Source organism: Podarcis erhardii, assembly GCF_964252035.2.
Source record: "Podarcis erhardii genome assembly, chromosome: 11".
In the NCBI taxonomy this organism is placed as follows: Eukaryota; Metazoa; Chordata; class Lepidosauria; order Squamata; family Lacertidae; genus Podarcis; species Podarcis erhardii.
The window spans coordinates 22,610,881-22,630,435 of record NC_138501.1 but is presented as its reverse complement, the minus strand read 5'-3'; the positions used below and the strand labels follow the sequence as shown (position 1 = coordinate 22,630,435).

At 40.3% G+C, this 19,555-nt stretch overlaps 1 long non-coding RNA gene across 2 annotated transcripts in view; it reads right to left on the bottom strand.

Annotated features, from left to right (window-relative positions):
* LOC309352269 overlaps positions 1–19,555 on the bottom strand; it is a 35,280-nt gene that overhangs the window by 14,868 nt on the left and 857 nt on the right. For both annotated transcript variants that reach the window (XR_014161215.1, XR_014161216.1), the window contains exon 2: positions 7,723–7,873. This is a non-coding gene — a long non-coding RNA (uncharacterized lncRNA). The remainder of the gene's footprint in view (positions 1–7,722; positions 7,874–19,555) is intronic.

Here is a 19,555-nt window from a genome sequence, read left to right as displayed (position 1 = left end):
AGCTGCTGCCAAGGAGTCCTTGTAGCTCTGATGATATGAATGGGAGTTGCATGAAACTAATGCACAACTCTGGGGTGATTTGTAAGTTACTGGCTCCCCACTTTCATCCCCAAGATAAATATGTGTTTGAAAACATGCATATGCTGTTAGACACATTGCTTGTCTTATCTAGTGTGGCCTTGTGTCCTGTTTTACGGAGGACAGGTCTCTGTTAGAAGGGCTGTCTGGCCCAAGTCTGGTCTGGAGATAAAGAATACTATGGGATGCCCCATATATGGGCTCCATGATCACTGCAGATGGTGACAGCAGCCACGAAATTAAAAGACGCCTGCTCCTTGGGAGAAAGGTGATGGCAAACCTAGACAGCATCTTAAAAAGCAGAGACATCACCTTGCCAACAAAGGTCCGTATAGTTAAAGCCATGGTTTTCCCAGTAGTGATGTATGGAAGTGAGAGCTGGACCATCAAGAAGGCTGATCGCCGAAGAATTGATGCTTTTGAATTATGGTGCTGGAGGAGACTCTTGAGAGTCCCATGGACTGCAAGAAGATCAAACGCATCCATTCTTAAGGAAATTAGCCCTGAGTGCTCACTGGAAGGACAGATTGTGAAGCTGAGGCTCCAATACTTTGGCCATCTCATGAGAAGAGAAGACTCCCTGGAAAAGACCCTGATGCTGAGAAAGATTGAGGGCACAAGGAGAAGGGGACGACAGAGGATGAGATGGCTGGACTGTTATGTAGTGAAGTTTCACCCTGGGCTAGCAGGGGGATACTGTAGATAGTTTTCACTCAGGTCTGTAGATAGTTTTCACTCAGGTCCACGTCAGTTATTTTAGGCGGGAAACTCTGGGTTGTTGTTGCTACAATGTTGACAGCCGGCTGCCTATAAAAGCAGGCTGGCTGAGCTGTTTGCTAGTCAGTTCTATTCCAGCTTACAAAATAAAGAGCTGCTTTGGAGAAATCGCTGTGTCGTCTGCTATGTCAACCATAAAGAAGGCTGATCGCCGAAGAATTGATGCTTTTGAATTATGGTGCTGGAGGAGACTCTTGAGAGTCCCATGGACTGCAAGAAGATCAAACGCATCCATTCTTAAGGAAATTAGCCCTGAGTGCTCACTGGAAGGACAGATTGTGAAGCTGAGGCTCCAATACTTTGGCCATCTCATGAGAAGAGAAGACTCCCTGGAAAAGACCCTGATGCTGAGAAAGATTGAGGGCACAAGGAGAAGGGGACGACAGAGGATGAGATGGTTGGACAGTGTTCTTGAAGCTACAAACATGAGTCTGACCAAACTGCGGGAGGCAGTGGAAGACAGAAGTGCCTGGCGTGCTCTGGTCCATGGGGTCACGAAGAGTCGGACACGACTAAACGACTAAACAACAACAATGGGATGCCCATCTCTCTGGCATATGTAAAGCAACATCTATCACTTGTTTCAGACATCTTGCTAAGACATAGATTTGTTTAGACTTTCCCTGAACCAGAAGATCAGACTCTTGTCTTTATTTGTTTTAATTCCCAGACTTTCTGTTTTTTTATGCTGTTACACTACTGTTGTTATTTTTGTATGGGTGATATTGCTTTATTTATTTTTTGTTGCTTGGAGATTTTTAAAAGATACTTAGAAATGCTTTTAAATAAAAGAAATGAAAAAAGAAAGATTGAACAGGCCAAACATATAGGATGGCATCCAACTTCCTCATCCTGTCAACACAAGGATTTCTGCTTGTGCAGTGTGGCTGTTACCCCTCTCCTCTCCTACCCTCCACAAATCTACTCCAGGAGGCTGGGGGAACCTACAGAATATACTTAGGGGTGGAGGGCTGATGGAGAGTGGGCGAAAGTCCCCTTGTGCAAGGGGAAAACCTTGCACTTATGGGATTAAAAAATTGTCCAGTAGCACCTTAGAGACCAACTAAGTTTGTTCTTGGTATAAGCGTTCGTGTGCATGCACACTTCTTCAGATACACTGAAACAGAAGTCACCAGACCCTTATATATAGTGGGAGGGTGGGGTGGGGTTTTTCTCAGGAAGGTAGTAGGAGATGGGTGATTGACTCAATGGGTATGGTAAACCTGTTAACGACTGCAATTAGTCCTACAGAAAAAAACAAGGGATAGTATGCAGATGATTAGCATATGTAATGAGACTGGAATCCAATATCTCTATTAAGACCAGGTCTCTCCATAGTTTTCAGTTTAGTGTTAAGTTGTAATTCAGCAACTTCTCTTTCAAGTCTGCTTCTGAAATTCTGGGATGGTTATTGAGCACTATGTTGGATACAAATCATATGGTGCTTCCACGGGGGAAATTGGGTGTCTGGGACAAGGGGGTAGACTTACTGGATTTTTTTCTGGAAAGGAAAAGTCTAGATTAGATGAGGAAAATTTATGGGCTGTAATTACCAAGAACATTATGTAGACGTTGCAAAAAAGAAAAAGGAAACAAAAAGAAAAAAGTGCTTAATGAGGAGCACCAACCACACAATAACATCCATTTAGAAGCACCCAATGTCTGTTGTTGCAGACCTCTACAACACTGCAAACCTTCTAATGAATTCCACTTGCCTGTACTTAATATTTCACTACCTTGGCTTTGTGTGCATCCAATTATCAGCAACAGTTGATTCATGCATTTTATATAATCACTCTGGAGACATAACTGGAAAAATACATTACTTCCTAAAACTGGCAGAAAGAGGTAGGGTATTTATTTACCTACCTCATAGGGATGTTGTGCTGATTAATTAGTGAATATTTGCTCAGTATTACACATCATTTAAGGGATAAGGCTCCCCCTCCTGTCCCGCTAATGTTGTCCCTTGTTCATTTTAATTGCTTTTTAAATCTGTGTGCACAGATTTAATTGTCAGGATCTCATTGCAACTGAGCTATGTTTATTTTATTTTTTAAAAAACATGCTTTTAGCACTGGAAAGTGCATTGCTCTGAAAACTGAACAAAAAAAAACCTTGCAAAAATGCAAGAAGCAGGTGATATAACCCATGGAACTACACAACTGACAAACATGACCACTGAAGTTTGCAGAGTGCATGGGAAGAGAGCAACTGGAATCATCTGTGTTGCTTTCCTGGCAAGTAAGTATAGCACCAAAAAAAGTCAGGTTCTTCTCAAATTTGACACAAGACCGCATCCAAAAACCTGGGAATCTAGCTAACTAGATTCCCAACTTAACTTCCCAGCCAAACCTTAAGTAGCATTAACTTGGGTTGATACAGGTTTACTTGGGTGCAAGTCCCACAGACTCCAATGGGACTTATTCCTGATAAGTATGCTTAGGATTGAAACCATAAAGAGGGGCAAGCTTATTTGCATCAACCTGAGAATCAACCACAACAGTGGATTAATCATATGCTTGACGCCTGGAGACATTGGGCCCTTTGTGTCTTTGCTCTCAATTTAAAAGGAATAAAATCAAGAATATGGAGAACCCGGAACGTTTCAGTCTAAAAAACAAAAGGGGAGAAACAGACATGAGGGAAGAACTTCCAGATCAAAATGATAATTGCACTGGCACATGTGAGTAATAGAACTGACATTTGATTTTAAGTTTAAGCATTAATTCAATGTTTAATTTATTACTTTGTGCATCTAAGCCAAACAGGTTTGCCAGGTTGTAACTGGAGATTCCCTGTGCACCTTTAAACCGTCTGCTGAATCAAGGTTTGAGGTAGCCCTGGTTTCTCTCTCTTATAGTCCCCCTGCAATTCCATCTCCCACCCCCTGCCTGCTCTGTAGCACACTTGAAACTCTGTAAGAGCAGGATAACAACCAGGAATTGAATCAGACAGGAAATCCTTATCATTCATTCATCAGGAGGTTTAAAGTTGCAGCACCATTCTCCAGGTTGTAACATAGCAGCCCTAAGTAAGGGTCAGATTCTATTTGCATTTAAAGCACAATATGGACTGCATTGACTTTTGGTTTGCTTCCAGTACTTTGAGGGTGTCCAGATGTTAAGGGTATATTAATAGCTGTGTAGAAAAGGTACACCTGCTCAAATGTCCTCTTCTGCACAAAATGGAGGAAACGTCCCTGTTTTGCATTTGGCTCCATAAATTGTTAACAATTTGATAACTTATATGGATTTGCATATCTACAGGTTGAAGCTCGTTGGCTCTCTTAAAAATAGGAAAAAAAATAATTGCCTGATAACCGGGGGGGTGGAGCTTGGAAACAGCAGTGTACCGTGCTGAAGCCTCAAGAAATTCAGGAGCATCCTCAAAGACTTCCATTCTTTATGCTGCTAGCATGTTCTCCCCCTTTATAGAGTGAAAGTTCTCCATATCTCCCCAGAGTCATCTTATGCAGATAAGATGCTCTATATAAACCGAAGGAAAAGATGAGGTTGGCAGCCTACTTAATCTTGAGAAAAGGCAATAGCTGTCAGAAATTCTATAGCGTAAAAAGTCCCTAATTTCAGATGTGCAAGGAGCCAAGGTCTGATAGCCACGTTGTTATACAGTGCAAAGTAGATAGATGGCTCCTTCCTTACGCTTGATGTGGTCTTGTCATTAATGGAAGACAATGGGCTTCATGTGTAGCTGGCTATTTCAAGAATCTGAAACCTGTATGTACTAGTGGGAGCTGGGTCACCTAACCTTACAGAAAATGTGCAAGAAGAGAGTGGAATTATAAGGGATGTGATATCTGCAAGACTATGCATTTCCTAATAATATGGGTGGAGTAATAGGCAAGTCAACCACAGGCTTGCTTTTGCAACCCTGCAGTAGTTGTTCAATCTGTAAATTTGAATTTATTGTAACCGTCTTTTACAACACTTTCTCCTCCAAAGGAAAACTTATCTGCATCTGTTCTATTCAGGGAAGGGAAAATATAAAATAGTATTATTATTTTTTTAGAATTAGAGATGAAAAGGACACAATGATCACTTGGTCTAATGTTCTACTTTAAGGTATGATGCTGCCTTATTCAACAATAAGCCAATTTTCAAATTCAAAGCCCAGCATGAACTGTGGTGCCAACAATGAACGTTCATGTACATGCAGGATTCCATGCTTATTTCAGTGGAAGGCAGATATACCTGCTGTCATCCCTTGTACATGCAGAGCTACTCTCTCTGCTGGAATGAATAAATCTGAATATGCTCATTGCAGCCTCTATGCATCGCACGGTTGGACAATTACACATTAACCTGTATCTACCCAACCATACTGTGCAACCACAAACATGAATATGTAAAATGAACAGGTGAAGAGGTTTATAACAGGAGTTTGTTCATGTTTCAAGGAACAAGCCAATAATTTACAAGTCTTGCATTGACTTGTAAAGGTTTTCACTTAAAGCATAAGGTCTTCTTTCATGGCCAGCCTTTGTATTAAAAGAAGTGTCTCAATTACGACACTGTTATTAACTAATTTCAGAATAGAAACCCGATGCTGTGTGCTGCTCAATCTGCCTGACCCTCAATTAAACATGCCCTGCACAGGGTATTTGGCAAACCTGGATAACAGAATCAACATTGTTATAAAATGTATTTTTCCACTTGCAATGCCAAAAAACTATCCCTTGAGGTAGAAAGTGTGTTTTCTCTTGCCTCGACTGCTCAAGGAAATAGCATGTAAAAGGAACACATGCAGTCCAATTCTGTGCACATTTGCTTAGAAGTAGATTCCACATATTTCAGTGTGGCTTGTTCTCAATTTAGTGTGCTTAAAATTTCAGTAGTAGGTTCTAATCCCTTACTTGGAAGTAAACCCCATTGAACTCAATGGGGTGTACTTCTGAATAGACCTAAATAGGATTGCATTGCTATTTTCCAGCTCTAATAGTATCTGTTTTCAGTGTCACCGGGCAAGCAGTTGTGAAATGAATTGAATTAAAATGAAGCCCTAGAGCTTGGAATTATGAAAACACTTAAATAAAAACTACAGTAAAATATAGTGATTAGCTACCAAAGGCAAAGTAATTCCATGTGTGTCATCATAATACTTTTTTAAAAATTTAAAAATTGAAGAGTCTGTTTTGAGAGAACTCCCTTAATGACTTCTATAGCACTCAACATTCAAAACAATTTTTCTTCTTTTAATGACACTGAGATACTTGAGGTCTAAATATAATTTCTTACACTGACACAGGAACTGTCACAGACCCCAATTATGACAGACAATCACTTGTATCTCTTGATTCAAAGTTGACTTGTGCTTTGTATTTACATACACATGTTCCACTGTCTACCGCAACCAACCCTTCAAAACTGCACGGCGCAGAAAGCAAGGAGTCGAGAACAAAGCAGAACCGCTGTCCTTTGATTGCTGCTTTCCTCCTTTGCCTTCCACTTTGAAATAGAAAAGATTCTGGCAGCAGGCCAGACCCCTGGCTCCTCCTGAGCTCCAGTGGTTTGCTTTGCTGCAGCTGAAGTAGCATCTGCGATGGCAGTACACAGTGCTCATCCACTGCCACCAGTGGAAAACTCAAATTGCTGTTTGTTCTGATTCAGCATAAAGAGCAGGTTTTCCTGGGGAAAGTGGCAGGGCAAAAAATGCAAAGCGTTCAAACACAGAGCTTGAAAGCGTGGGCCTGTGTCTAGACAGTGTGGGGCAAAAGGTATGTGTGGATGAGCACTGTGTACTGCCAGTGGGGAGGCAGCAGGTTTGCAAAGGTTGCTCTACACACAGTACCTTACATGATTAGGCCTTACATGTTCCATTTCCTAATTTTATAAAATATCAACAGACAATATGGTGACTGGAATGAGAGGGGAAGCCAGTAGCAGAAGCCCAAATTTGAAACCAAGGAAATGGAGCTCTCATGGGAGGAATATGACTGGCTCCAGACTCCAGCTTCAACTGCTTCTTTACTATTTGCATAAAACAACAGCTATATACTCAATTACAAGTGTGACAAACTTTCTACCTTTGTAGATAGGAAAACCTGATGCCAAACTGTTGGAAAAGTTGATTCGAAATTTGCAGGTGACATTTATTTTAATTGAAACTAACCTTTATATAGGGATTGATTAGCCAATCATGACGTCAATGTATTGTTATCAGTTTGTGGGTGCTAGACACCCTAGATTCCTGGATTCAGTAAGTATTAGAATTTAATTGATGTTTGGAGTGTTAAAACTGGATGCCAGACATTGGATTTAGCAAGTATTAGAACAGAAGCCAGGCCAGCTTCCTGTGTCAGGAAATCACATGGGAGACAAGTCATTAAGAAATAATAATAATAAATTTATTATTTATACCCAGCCCATCTGGCTGGGCTTCCCCAGCCAATCTGGGCAGCTTCCAACAAAATATTTAAATACCGTAATACATCAAAGAAAGAAAGACAAAGGGAATGAGTCATTAGGAAAGAAAAAGGAAAAACTCTGTGCCAGATGGCAAATGGGAGGGGAGAGGCCCCTCCCTCAACTTAGAGTTTAGTTTGGAAGACAAAGTGGAGTTCAAAAGTAGAGTTTTAGAGTTGGCTGTGAGATGACCTGGGGGGGGGGGAATGTTGCAGTTTGTAAAAGTCAGCAAGTTACCAAGAGTCAGAGCCATGGCAGGTGTCTATTTTGAATCCAAGGATGTGTCTATAGAAGAAGCAAGACCCTCTTGGAATATCAGTGCTGTGAGCCCCTCCATCATAGACTCAGGTTGTACATGCATGTGTAAATAATCCACTTACCATAAAGACAACCACAGTCCCTGCTGTGCCTCATTTTCTGAAAGGAAACACATACCTTGGGTAACTGTGCCTGCCGCCTCTGGAATCTTGCACCACTTGGAGATTGGGGTGGTGTGCAACAGTATATTTGCGTATTTTATTAGGATTCAGCATCCAGTTACAATCTGTTCTTTTGTTTTCATTGTAGACATAGGTAATAGCCAAGAATGTTTTAAGCTGCAAGACAGTAACAAAAAGATGAAGTCACCCAAATGACAATAAAACAGAAGTGATTTTTGAAATATAAATATGTAAACATATGGAAATATGTATATAGAACACAAAAGACAAGTTATCCTAGTTGGGACCACTGTGTAAATAACAATGAAGTTATTCAGATAATACAGATAATGATTGATGAGCTCTGCAGGATTTTATCACATTTCATACTTCAGAAACATATCAGAGAATGATTCATAGATGGCAGTCATTAATCCCCTTATTACCTCTTTTTTTCTTTTAAGCTTTTTCTTTCTTTCAGGAATATGTTATTATGATTCTGCTTCATGCAACTAGGGATTTGAGTTCTACCAAGAGGGTTGTTACTCCAAGAGCTGTGATCCCAAAGTGAGTAGTTTTCAGTTCATAGGCAAGAAGCAAACACATTGAAATGCATGAGCAGCAGCCATACATCTTTTTGTTTACAACTCAAGCATAACATCTAGGAGCAAACCTGATGTTGGTGTTGGGTGATAGTCAACATCAGTCATTGTCAGAATAGATGCATTTAAATCAATTGCTCTAAATAGCTCAACCCCATTAATTTCAATGTGCCTATGTTGAATATGAGTTACCATAGTTGGATACATACTGTGTTTAACTGAAGCATCTATGGTCTTTGAACAGAGTTTTTCCTAAAGGAATATTGCTCAAAATAATCTCAAATTTCCTCCAAGGTAACACTCCTAACCAGCACTTTCTAAATATTTTTAGACTAAACCTTGCATTGTTATGCAGTGGACGAGCATTCAATCACATTTGAGGAATATATCAAAACATGGTTTTCAAAGCTCACTCACAATGTAATCCGTTTACACTAATGAAAGGATGAATTGCCTCAGCAAGTTACTGAGAGCTGCTGGGTGCTCAGCATTTTTTAAGACTCAATCCACTTATTTAGAAGCTTAAATGTGGATTTATGAGTTTAGATAGTGATTCATTTTCATTTTTTAAAAAAGTGTCACAGAAACCTAACTTCTGCTGCTCTACTGATACAAGTTTGTATGAACAGAACTATGTGGGTTCCTTGTGTCTAGTAAAGAACAGAACCTATAATAAAATAATATATTTGTATTTAAAATACATAATAATCCACAACATAAACTAAATCTGAAACTCTGGCTTTGGCAGAAATGATTATCTCATGAAATGAGTATAATTTCACCCTATGCAATGCATAATTAAAGAGATACTCTGAAAGAATACTGTAGATTGGTTCCATACTATACTTTGGAGACATCACTGCTGTAGGTACACCAGCATTACAATGGAGCTGCACCAAACATGAAAAGTACGAATGACATACATTTGTCTTTGAAGAGCTGCACACACAACCCCAAGAAGTCCAACTGGGCTTGGCCTGGGTACAGTGTTTTTTAAAAGGATGTTCACACTGCATGCATTTGCTGCAGGCAACACAAGTGCACACCACTAGCACACCACTACAATTATGCTTGCCTTATCAAGTGTGAAGCCACCTTAATATATGGCAACATACAAATGAAATTAGGTTTTTTGAGCTGTTGTGATACCACTTGTCTTGCTACTGATCTTTGTGAGAGCTTCTGGAAGCCTCTTTAAAGTCACGTACAAATTTTGCATTTGCACAATCTGCACCATGAAAAACTCACAATTTCTGACTGATTTAAGCACTCTTTGGGATTGGCTAACTTGATAATTATGTGGAGCTGCTTTCCTCAAAGCATGAAAAACAGGAAAACCCATTCTTGCCTTCCTGTTGCATGGGAGATTGATGATCTCAGCCTCTGGCATCAGTGGCAGCTGGGGCCTACTGTGACTGGTAGGGTGGAAGACTGAGAGATCAACAATAAGTAAAGCCAAAACTCATGACAGACAAATCCAACTAATTTTAGATTTCTCTCCATCCTCCTGCTGAGTTCTACTGGGGCAAAACTAAGAGATGAGGATAAGGATGACCCTTGGGCGACTTGTAAGTTTGAAGGAAAAGAGGTGGGGACTGGTGAAGGACAATGAGGCTGGTGGGTCAGTTCCCCATTTACATTATGGGCTAGTGTCCACTGTGTGGCATCAAAAAAATTAAACTAATTTTATCCTCTAGTGTGAGTTAGATAGTTACTTATTCAGTAGATTTGTATCCAGCTTTTGAACTGGAGTCCCCGCACAGCTTTCCTAAAATATATTAGATTAATTTAATAACTGTAGACATTAAACAAATGGGAGATGGGAGTAAGCAGCCCAACAAGTGATAGTGTCTTTGCCTACTTCCCTTTCTTTTCTGTTTCATTCTAAGAGGGCTCATATTTGTAACAACACTAGTGTGGTCTACAATATGATCTAGTTGACATTCTCCCATGAACCTCAATATAGCTTCTTGCGTCTCTCAGCAGGGCAGTTGATCTTAGGTCGTCCTTCCTGTCCAAATATACTAGAAGCATAATGTTATGAATGTGATCAAAAATGAACTGAACTGTAGCTGTCGAGAAACGTGGCATGTTCCCATTGCCAACTCTGAATAGCCTCAGCATGTTCCACGGAAACCACTGAGCGTGAAGATACTAGAAGTGCAAATAATAAATTGAATGTGGAAGTTACAGTATCTGAAATTGCTTTTGTGGGTCTCCAAAACTAGGAAGATACTGTAGAAGAACTACCTCTTGGTACTGAAAAACATGTATTTTTCTTTAAGACAGTGAAGCAGCTCCTAGGGTTTTCCAGGCGTTGTTGGAATATAGCTCGCATCATTTCTTACTGTTGGCCATGCAGACTGGATCTGATGAGAGTTGGTCCAACATCATCTGGAGCGCTGCAGATTCTTTAGAAGCTTTGAACATAGGAAAATAATAATGGAGCAGCTTTTTATAGAGTCAGACTGCCTTGGCCAGTGCTATCTGTTTGGACTGGTAGCACCTCGCTGGAATCTTGGGTGCATTTTTAACTCAATAATCCAATAATTAAACCAACAATTGTATATAACAGCATGCCATGTACCACGAAGTTGTAACCTACCTTAGGGCCCGGCTAGACCTCATAGCAATAGTGTGTGAATTAATTTACTTCTAAATTTTTGTAGATAGAAGCTGGGGGTGGGTGGGGAAGAAAACAAAGTCAGATAATGACCACTGAGCAGATGAACATGAGCTTTCACCTTTCCCTGGTGAAATCACTTCCATGCCAGAGGAAGTAGCCTGAATATTGTCGTCATTTAAGACCTTACCTGAAGACTGTAAGGTCACTGGTTCATGGGTCATGCCACTACCTGTCTACATTTCTCCCTCAAGTTGCAAAGTGAAATAATCACTATCATAATTAAATATCTGTAAAAGTACCTGAAATAAAAGTGAACAGGCTTGCCTCCAGGCTCACTTTTTTTTTTTTAAAGGAAGCACAAGGGAAGAGGACTTAGGGGAGGAAAGAAAAACTTTGAACTTGCTTGGTGAAGCTAAAAGCAACCTAGAAAGCAATTAGAGTAAAAAGAAATCTATAAAATAGGCAAGATGAAGGGTAAAAAAAAAAAACAGATAAAGAAAAAAACATCAAGAAGGTAATGCAAAGGGGAGAAATTGGGTTTTTAGTAAGTTTTTAAAAGAGAGAGGCCTGGTAAATATATATTTTAAAAAGTGTGTGCCACACATAAAAAGCCACACAAGAGAATGCATGAAGATAAGAAATGGCACAACAGAACGGAGATTTAGAAACAAACTTAGTATTTGATAAGTAAATGAACCAATAACATAATAAAAAGGAACAAAGAGGCATAGGTAGATCAGGTATGTAGAACCTGTGGCTTTCCAGAAATTGTTGGACTCCCACTCACGTTAGCCCCAGACAGCATGGCCAATGGCCAGGTATTATGGGAGGTGTCGTTCAACAACCTCTGGAGGACCCCAGAGTCACCACCCCTAGAGTAGAAAGAAACACATGGTCATCAACTCTGCATTAACAATGCAGGAAAAACTGTATCTGCAAAAGCTCTTTCAATCCTGCTCTTAAGGAAATAGATTCTGGTCTATATGCTGCAATCCAAATCAGAGGACACAAATAGAAGGGTATTTAAGTAAATAAGTATTTATTGCCTTGTAGCGCAATCCCAAAAATATTATTGCTTATATTGTCCTATTTTACCCTATACTTTCCTGTCAGTCTCAATAAAAAACCCTATACTTTACTTGCTCAGAACCTAGAAGTACTGGAAAAGCCTAATAAATTTAGAGCACAATCTCATACAGTGGTACCTCAGGTTACATACGCTTCAGGTTACAGACTCCGCTAAACCAGAAATACTGCTTCAGGTTAAGAACTTTGCTTCAGGATGAAAAAAGAAATCATGCTCTGGCGGCGTGGCAGCAGCAGGAGGCCCCATTAGCTAAAGTGGTGCTTCAGGTTAAGAACAGTTTCAGGTTAAGTATGGACCTCCGGAACGAATTAAGTACTTAACCTGAGGTACCACTGTATATGTTTTCTGAGAAGTGAGGCCCACTGAGTTCTATGGAGCTCATGTCTGTTTAATGAGTGTAGACCTGCTGCAGCCATACATGAAAAGGGGGCAATTGACACAACAACATAGGACATGAGATGCATGGATAGTAGACTAAGAAACAAATTTGCATCAACTCAGAAGAATGGGTAGGTTAGAATAGGTTTATAACCTGTGGCCAAATGAACAAAATGTAGGATTACTAACATGATGGGGACTATTGAGTGGGAGTGTGTAATCCTACAAAAAAAGGACACTGTTGGTGTATTTCATGTCATTTAATGTCAGTTTTATTTCCTTGTGCAGCATAGATTGCAAGATCCCACTTGCAATATTCTTATTGCTTAAAATATGCTGTAACCTAATGTGTGAAGGTTGCTTGTCAGTATTTTCCCAATTTTGCGGTAAGTCAAACTGACTTCAGCCCTCAATATTTCTCAAAAAACCATAAAGATAACAGACAGCGGGAGGGGGGGAGATATCCCCCATGGGTTTGGTACTGTTGCAGGACACTGGAAGTAGAGTGTTAGAAGTGAGCCATAATTTTTTAGCCACTACCTCCTAAACTGCTTTTCACAGCAAAATTCATTTGTGAACATCACCATTTTCTTTAATGGAAAATGTATACAGAATGAGTGACCCTGGTGGTCTTTTGAATTGTTTTATTTTTAAACCACAGTCTTATAACAAGGAATTAATTAGTATGCATCATTAACTGCTGTGTTGGGTAATGGTTTAATAGCTCAGGCATACTGCTTATAGGAATCTCTGCCTCTCTGCAGCTCAGTTCTTTTAGATTCTATTCTAGAGTGATCCATGTCTTTACAGGCTGTACAGGACCACACAAACTGTGACAAGTTAATAGGTCATGGTTCCAAACCAGATCTGTTCAAAAGCCAAGATACAAAAAGCCAAGTTACAATGGTCCCGTCCTTAAGAGCTGCAGCAGATTTATTATAAATATACTTCCAACATAGGATACGTTCATGCTATCTCCACCTCATCAACACTCCACCTGATTAATTATAGTCAGAATCTATAATTCATGACAACTTGATTTCTGTGTCATTGTACATCAAAGCACTTGTTTATGTTAGCACTCCCGCTGCGTCTTTCATCTTTCTAAATCAGAATATGGGTTGTTGTTGTTGTTTTAATTAGAAATATGAATTATAACAATTTACACTCTACCAGTGTTAATCCATGTTGTTCAAAAAAGGAATCTCCTAAAAAGCCAGGAACTCCAATTTAATAACTCCTTAGTGATGTTACTATTTTCACTCTGTAAGCTACTAATAAAGATACTGTGGCCATCTATTTATCTTTTCCAGTTAATGAAATTACTTGCAGAAATACTGTGCAGAGAAATGGCAGGTGGTACGTGGCAAAATATAAGCAACCTTTCAGCAAGTGTGAGAATTAAAACTGGAAACAGTGAACATGCAACATCTCAATGATAGGGTTAGTCCATAGATTATCAGAGGATCACACCAAGCTTTGCATGTTTCCAATTAGGGATAGTTTTTAATTAATACTCACTATACAGAGAACAATAAAGTGTGGGGATGCATGCAGGATCATGCTTATAAAAATGGATCCTTGTAATCCTGGAAACTAATCCTTAGCCATAGACATTAGATGAGTGCTGTGTAAATCGCTGGTTTCCCATTTCAGGACAGAACCACAAAGAAACAGTACCTGATACTTAATCCTACCAGGAGGCAAGTCACAGTAAGATATGTGTATTAATATTCACGTATGAGACAAAGCCCAACTAAGGCTACAGATTATCTTTCAGATATGTGAGCTATACAAAACAAGGAGGCTTACCTTGAGCCTTGGCTGCCCCAAGTCAGGGATCAGCCATGAAATCTGCAGAGACAATATCATGTATTTACATAAGGATATCCACAAAGCCTGTTCTAATACTTTCCCCAGACACAGATATTTTTATACTGAAGTCTAGAACCTAACATGATTTACTCTACAAATCAGGCCCTGTAGGGTATTGTAACACGTGCTGAAGATGTAGATCCAGTGTGCAGCAGATGTGAAAAAGATGAATTCCATGCTAGGGATTATTAGGAAAGGAATTGAAAATAAAACTGCCACTGTCATCATGCTATTATTCAAATCTATGGTGCGACTGCATTTGGAATATTGTGTACAGTCCAGGTTGCCTCCATTCAAAAAGGATATTGTAGAGCTGGAAAAGGTTAAGAGAAGGGAAGCTAAAATGATCAGGGGGGTGAAGCAACTCCCCTATGAAGAAAGGTCACAATATTGGGGGCTTTTTCGTGAAAGGGAGACTATGAGGGGACATGTTACAAGTCTATAAAATTATGGAGAAAGTGAATTGAAAAAAGTTCTCCCCTCATTCTCGTAGCACTAGTGTCAGGGAACTGCCATTGGAGCTCAGGGTGGTGGAGAGGCTCTCGGATGCTGGGAAACCCTCGGATGCTGAGGAGGGAACCAGTAGGGGAAGAGGGAGGGCTTCCGCTGAAGAAGGAGGGGAGGAGGAGACAGCGTCGGAGGTAAGGCTCAGAGACGCTTCCAGCGAGACCAGCGGTGAGAGCTCAGGACCTCCCCTTGGAACGCCCACTCTGCGCAGAAAGCTGTCGCGCAGGGAAGCAAGGAGGAGACTTTCTGTCAAAGAACTCTTATGTTGGAAGAAGTTCAGGAAACGCCCACTGACGGATTCTGCCAGTGATTAAGACAGCCACAAACTGAGGGCTGTCCGGCTAGGGAGAGTTTTAACTAACGGCTCAACTTGGAGCGTTTTGGGAGCTTACGCACAAGCAACCCCTTATCCCATTAGAACTAGAATTTGGAGACATGTAATGCAGCTGAATGTTTAAAGATTTAGGACAGACAAAAGCAAATACTCCTTCATGCAGCTTGCATGGACCTTGGCCTTCAGGAGGCAGTGATGATCATCAACTTGGATGGCTTAAAAAAGGATTACACAAATTCATGGAGGGTATCATGGAGGGTATCAATGGCTACTAGCCATGATGGTTATGCTGTGCTTTCATGGTTATAGGCAGTAATGCTTCTGAATACCAGTTGCTGGAAACCACAGGTTCGGGGAGTGCTCTTGTGCTTGGTCCTGCTTTTAGGTTCCCCACAGGTGTCTGGTTGGCCACTGTGAGAATGCAACATTGGGCTAGATGGGCCATTAGCCTGACCCAGAAGCCTCTTCTTATGTTTTTTTATGTATGTTATGCGGCCAAGTAACCCACTGCCTTGCAGGACATCTTCAGGAGGAGAAAAGGCTAAGGAGCAAACCTTCAAAAATCCAAAGTGGAAGGTTATGGACCACCGGATTGAAATTCACGGCATGTAGTGCCCTGAAAGAAAATATTATGAAAATGATATACCGGTGGTACATGACCCCAGTCAAGCTTGCTAAGATATATCACCTGTCTGATAATAAATGCTGGAAGTGTAAAGAGGCGGAAGGGACGTTCTTTCATCTCTGGTGGACATGTCCGAAAGTGAAGGCCTTTTGGGAAATGATCTATAATGAGTTAAAAAAGGTATTTAGATATACCTTGCCTAAGAAACCGGAGGCCTTCCTTCTGGGCATTGTAGACCAGAATGTGTTAAAGAAGGATAGAACTTTTTTTATGTATGCTACAACAGCAGCAAGAATTCTTATTGCAAAGTGTTGGAAGACACAAGATTTACCCACACTGGAGGAATGGCAGACGCAGTTGATGGACTATATGGAACTGGCGGAAATGACTGGCAGAATCCGAGACTTGGGAGAAGAAAAAATGGAAGAGGACTGGAAAAAATTTAAGGACTATTTACAAAAATATTATAAGCTGTATGAATGTTAAGAAAATGCACTTTTTAGGAAATATTAGCCCCAGCAATGGTAATTAGGTGAAATCAAAATTAAGGCACAAGAAAAGAGAGGTGAAATTAAGAAAAATCTTTATTGCATTACGTTTTAATCACAATATATAAGATCATGGTCACAATAACTTTGACTTTGGTAACATGAAATCGAAAGATACAATAATGAACTGAAAGATACAATAAGTAATGAAATAAGATAATAAATAGCTGAAGACTTTGTATTATGAACATTGGGTTATAAATATATTGAAATGGGTAACATGACAAAATGAAAGATACAATAAGTGATGAAATAAGATAACAAAATGCTGAAATTGGTATTATAAATAATGCAGATTCGGGAAGATGTGGGGAAGTCCAAAAGATTCTGTAAAAGAAATATGATTTATGAAACTTTTGTATTTTATTCTTTGTTCTTTTTTATTCTGTAAAATTAATAAAAATATTTAAAAAAAAAAAAAAACAAAAATCCAAAGTGGAGTCCCTAAGATGGTTGGATGGCATCTTGCATGTCTTCTTTCAGCAACTCCTGCAGCCAAGCTGGTGCCAAATGTATTGCTTTGTTGTCCTTTGGACCACATCAGAAAGGCCGAGAAGGGGCTCGGCTCTTGTTGTCTGGGCAGCCCAGGACCTCCATACACACTGCCCAGCCTTGCACCCCGGAGAGGTCACTTTGGTGCTGCTAACACAGCAAAAACGCAGGAGGCAGCAGTTATGAATTACCGGTCTCTGCAGCCACAGCAGGTGCTGTGATTCTACAGCAGTTTGACTTCACACACCCACACCTTGAGGTGCACTCCATTGTTTCTCAAGACAGATAGATGCCAACATGTGGGCAAGTCACTTTCACAAATAAAACTGCAGATAATACCTCAGGATTGGATACTGTGATTCATGTTAGAAACCCCTGCTAGATCCTTAGAGCTTACCATAAACTAGCTAGTACTGTATGCTTCTTTTCTTCACCTGCAGGCAACTGGGTGGAAGTGCAGTTAGGTGCTGCCTATTTTCACGTTTGAGTATTCCTAGTTGCCTCCTAGACTTAGCACATGGGGCTTCTAAATCTCCCTCTGAGAGAGATTAACCACTGGGATTCTAACTGCGTTCGCATGTATTATCAGAGAAAGAGGCTACAGGCTTATTTCTTCTGAAACTGCACCTGTGCAAATGTCAAAAGAACTGGGACTGACAGAATGTTTTCAGGATCCCTGCTTCATTACATTGGGTTTAACGTCAGTGAGCAATTGTTCCTATGACATTTCTCAGTGAGTGCTTACCAACGTGCAAGATGGCAATCTAGAGGTTATTAATTTTAAATCCATTTTTTAAAAAATCCTCTTGTTAGATGAGATTTTGAATCCAGTTTCTCTGCACTTGAGTAGCATGTCACAGCTACAATAATCTCTTCACTGAGTGGCAGGGTAGTATTCCTTAGCAAGTAGCTTGTCAATAAGAAGAAAAGCTGTTGTTTCGCCTTGTTAAAATTTAAAAACTTGAAAGAGATTTTAAAAAACCACACCGTTAATTTTATTCCAAGGACACAACAACAGAGCTAACATCTAGAGCATCCCGAGCTCCTCTTCCCTTCATGTTGTCACAACAAATCTTCTGCCAGTGATTGATGTTGTTGCCTGCCAAGGAGCTTTTCCACTGAGAGCAATGTTCTCGCCTAGCCTCTGGTGGAGTTCATCCCCCTTCCTGGAGGCTCTCTGCAGTTGCATGGTTCAACAACAAAAAAATCTTGCCTGGAGACAAATACACCAAACTGGGATATGTTTATTTCAAGGTTGTCCCAGTGGAGAATGCCCTGAGCCCCCTAAAATGTTTAGCCTTCAACTTCCAAGTATACTACCCACAATAACTCAGCCATCACCATAATATCCCAAAAGGATATTACATTCATAAAACAAGAGGAGAAATGATTACCCTGAAGTACTAATCTTTTCAATGTATTGCCTACAACACAAAATGACAATACCTTTGAAATTTCATTCAAAAGACAAAACTGCACCCTTTCCCCAATCCTCAAGTTCCTTTGCATGAACACCCAAGAGAGAAACCCAAAAATCAATTTTCTTCTCGCAGCCCCTCTTTAATCCAATAGATTCACTTTTGTCGTTTTCCTTGCAATACTGAGCACTACTGGCATTATCTGTGACACCTATGGGTTGAATTCTTTTAACCAGTTATTCTTCATTTATTTTCACAAAAGGAGATGAAACAATATACAAGAGTGTACAAACTCCCTTTCTGTCCACTTGCAGGTACATCTGCTCCAGTACAGCAATTAAATATTAATTCCAGAGCAATTCCCAAAAAAGTAATTAACTTTGCTTACGCAAACACTGTTTGCACACACACATATCACTGGTTTTTATAGTGTAGACCCAGAGGGCCTAAACCTTGCTAGATATCTCTAGGTATTGCTTATTTATTTCTTCTTTATTTTATAGCCCCACACACCCCGCCTCACTTTTCAAGATGTATATAATACTGCAGTTGGCAAGCCAGCCAAAACTTAGAAGTAAAAACATGTACACATTACTGGCTTAAAATGCAGCAAGGCCATTCTTTTCTTTAGTTTGGATGAAAGCTAGCTTGGGGGTAAACAAACACATCAAAACACAGTATTTCATAAGAAACAGCACAGACACTGTATATATATGAACGGCGGCGAACTTGTGTACATCACTTCCCAAACCAGCAGTGGGAGCGCACTGCTGGTTTGGGAAGAGCAGGCATCCCCAAACTTGGCCCTCCAGATGTTTTGGGACTACAGTTCCCATCATCCCTAACCACTGGTCCTGTTAGCTAGGGATGATGGGAGTTGTAGTCCCAAAACAGCTGGAGGGCTGAGTTTGGGGATGCCTGATGTAGAGTAACCAAGACCTAGGACAGCTCAGTTGGTAGACAGGGTCCTGGGCTTGGGCGAAAGATTCCTGCATTGCAGGAGGTTGAACTCATGGCTCCTTCCAGCTCTACAGTAATATGATTCTATGAATATAAGCAGCATCTTCTGGTAAGACTGAGAGAATGTTGACTGAGAGAATGCACAGCAGTTTTGAGATGCCTTAAGAAAAACCAGGTCATTATCACTGGCATTGGCTACTACAGAGATATTTACGAAATGATGAGGCTGCGGAGGCTCAGCTCACCTTTACACATCTGATAATAATTTGTTGTTGTTGTTGTTTAATTGTTTAGTCGTGTCTGACTCTTCATGACCCCATGCCAGGCACGCCAGGCACTTCTGTCTTCTCTGATAATAATATTTGGGGCCAACTACATAGGAGTGCAAACACCTCTTAAGAGAGGTC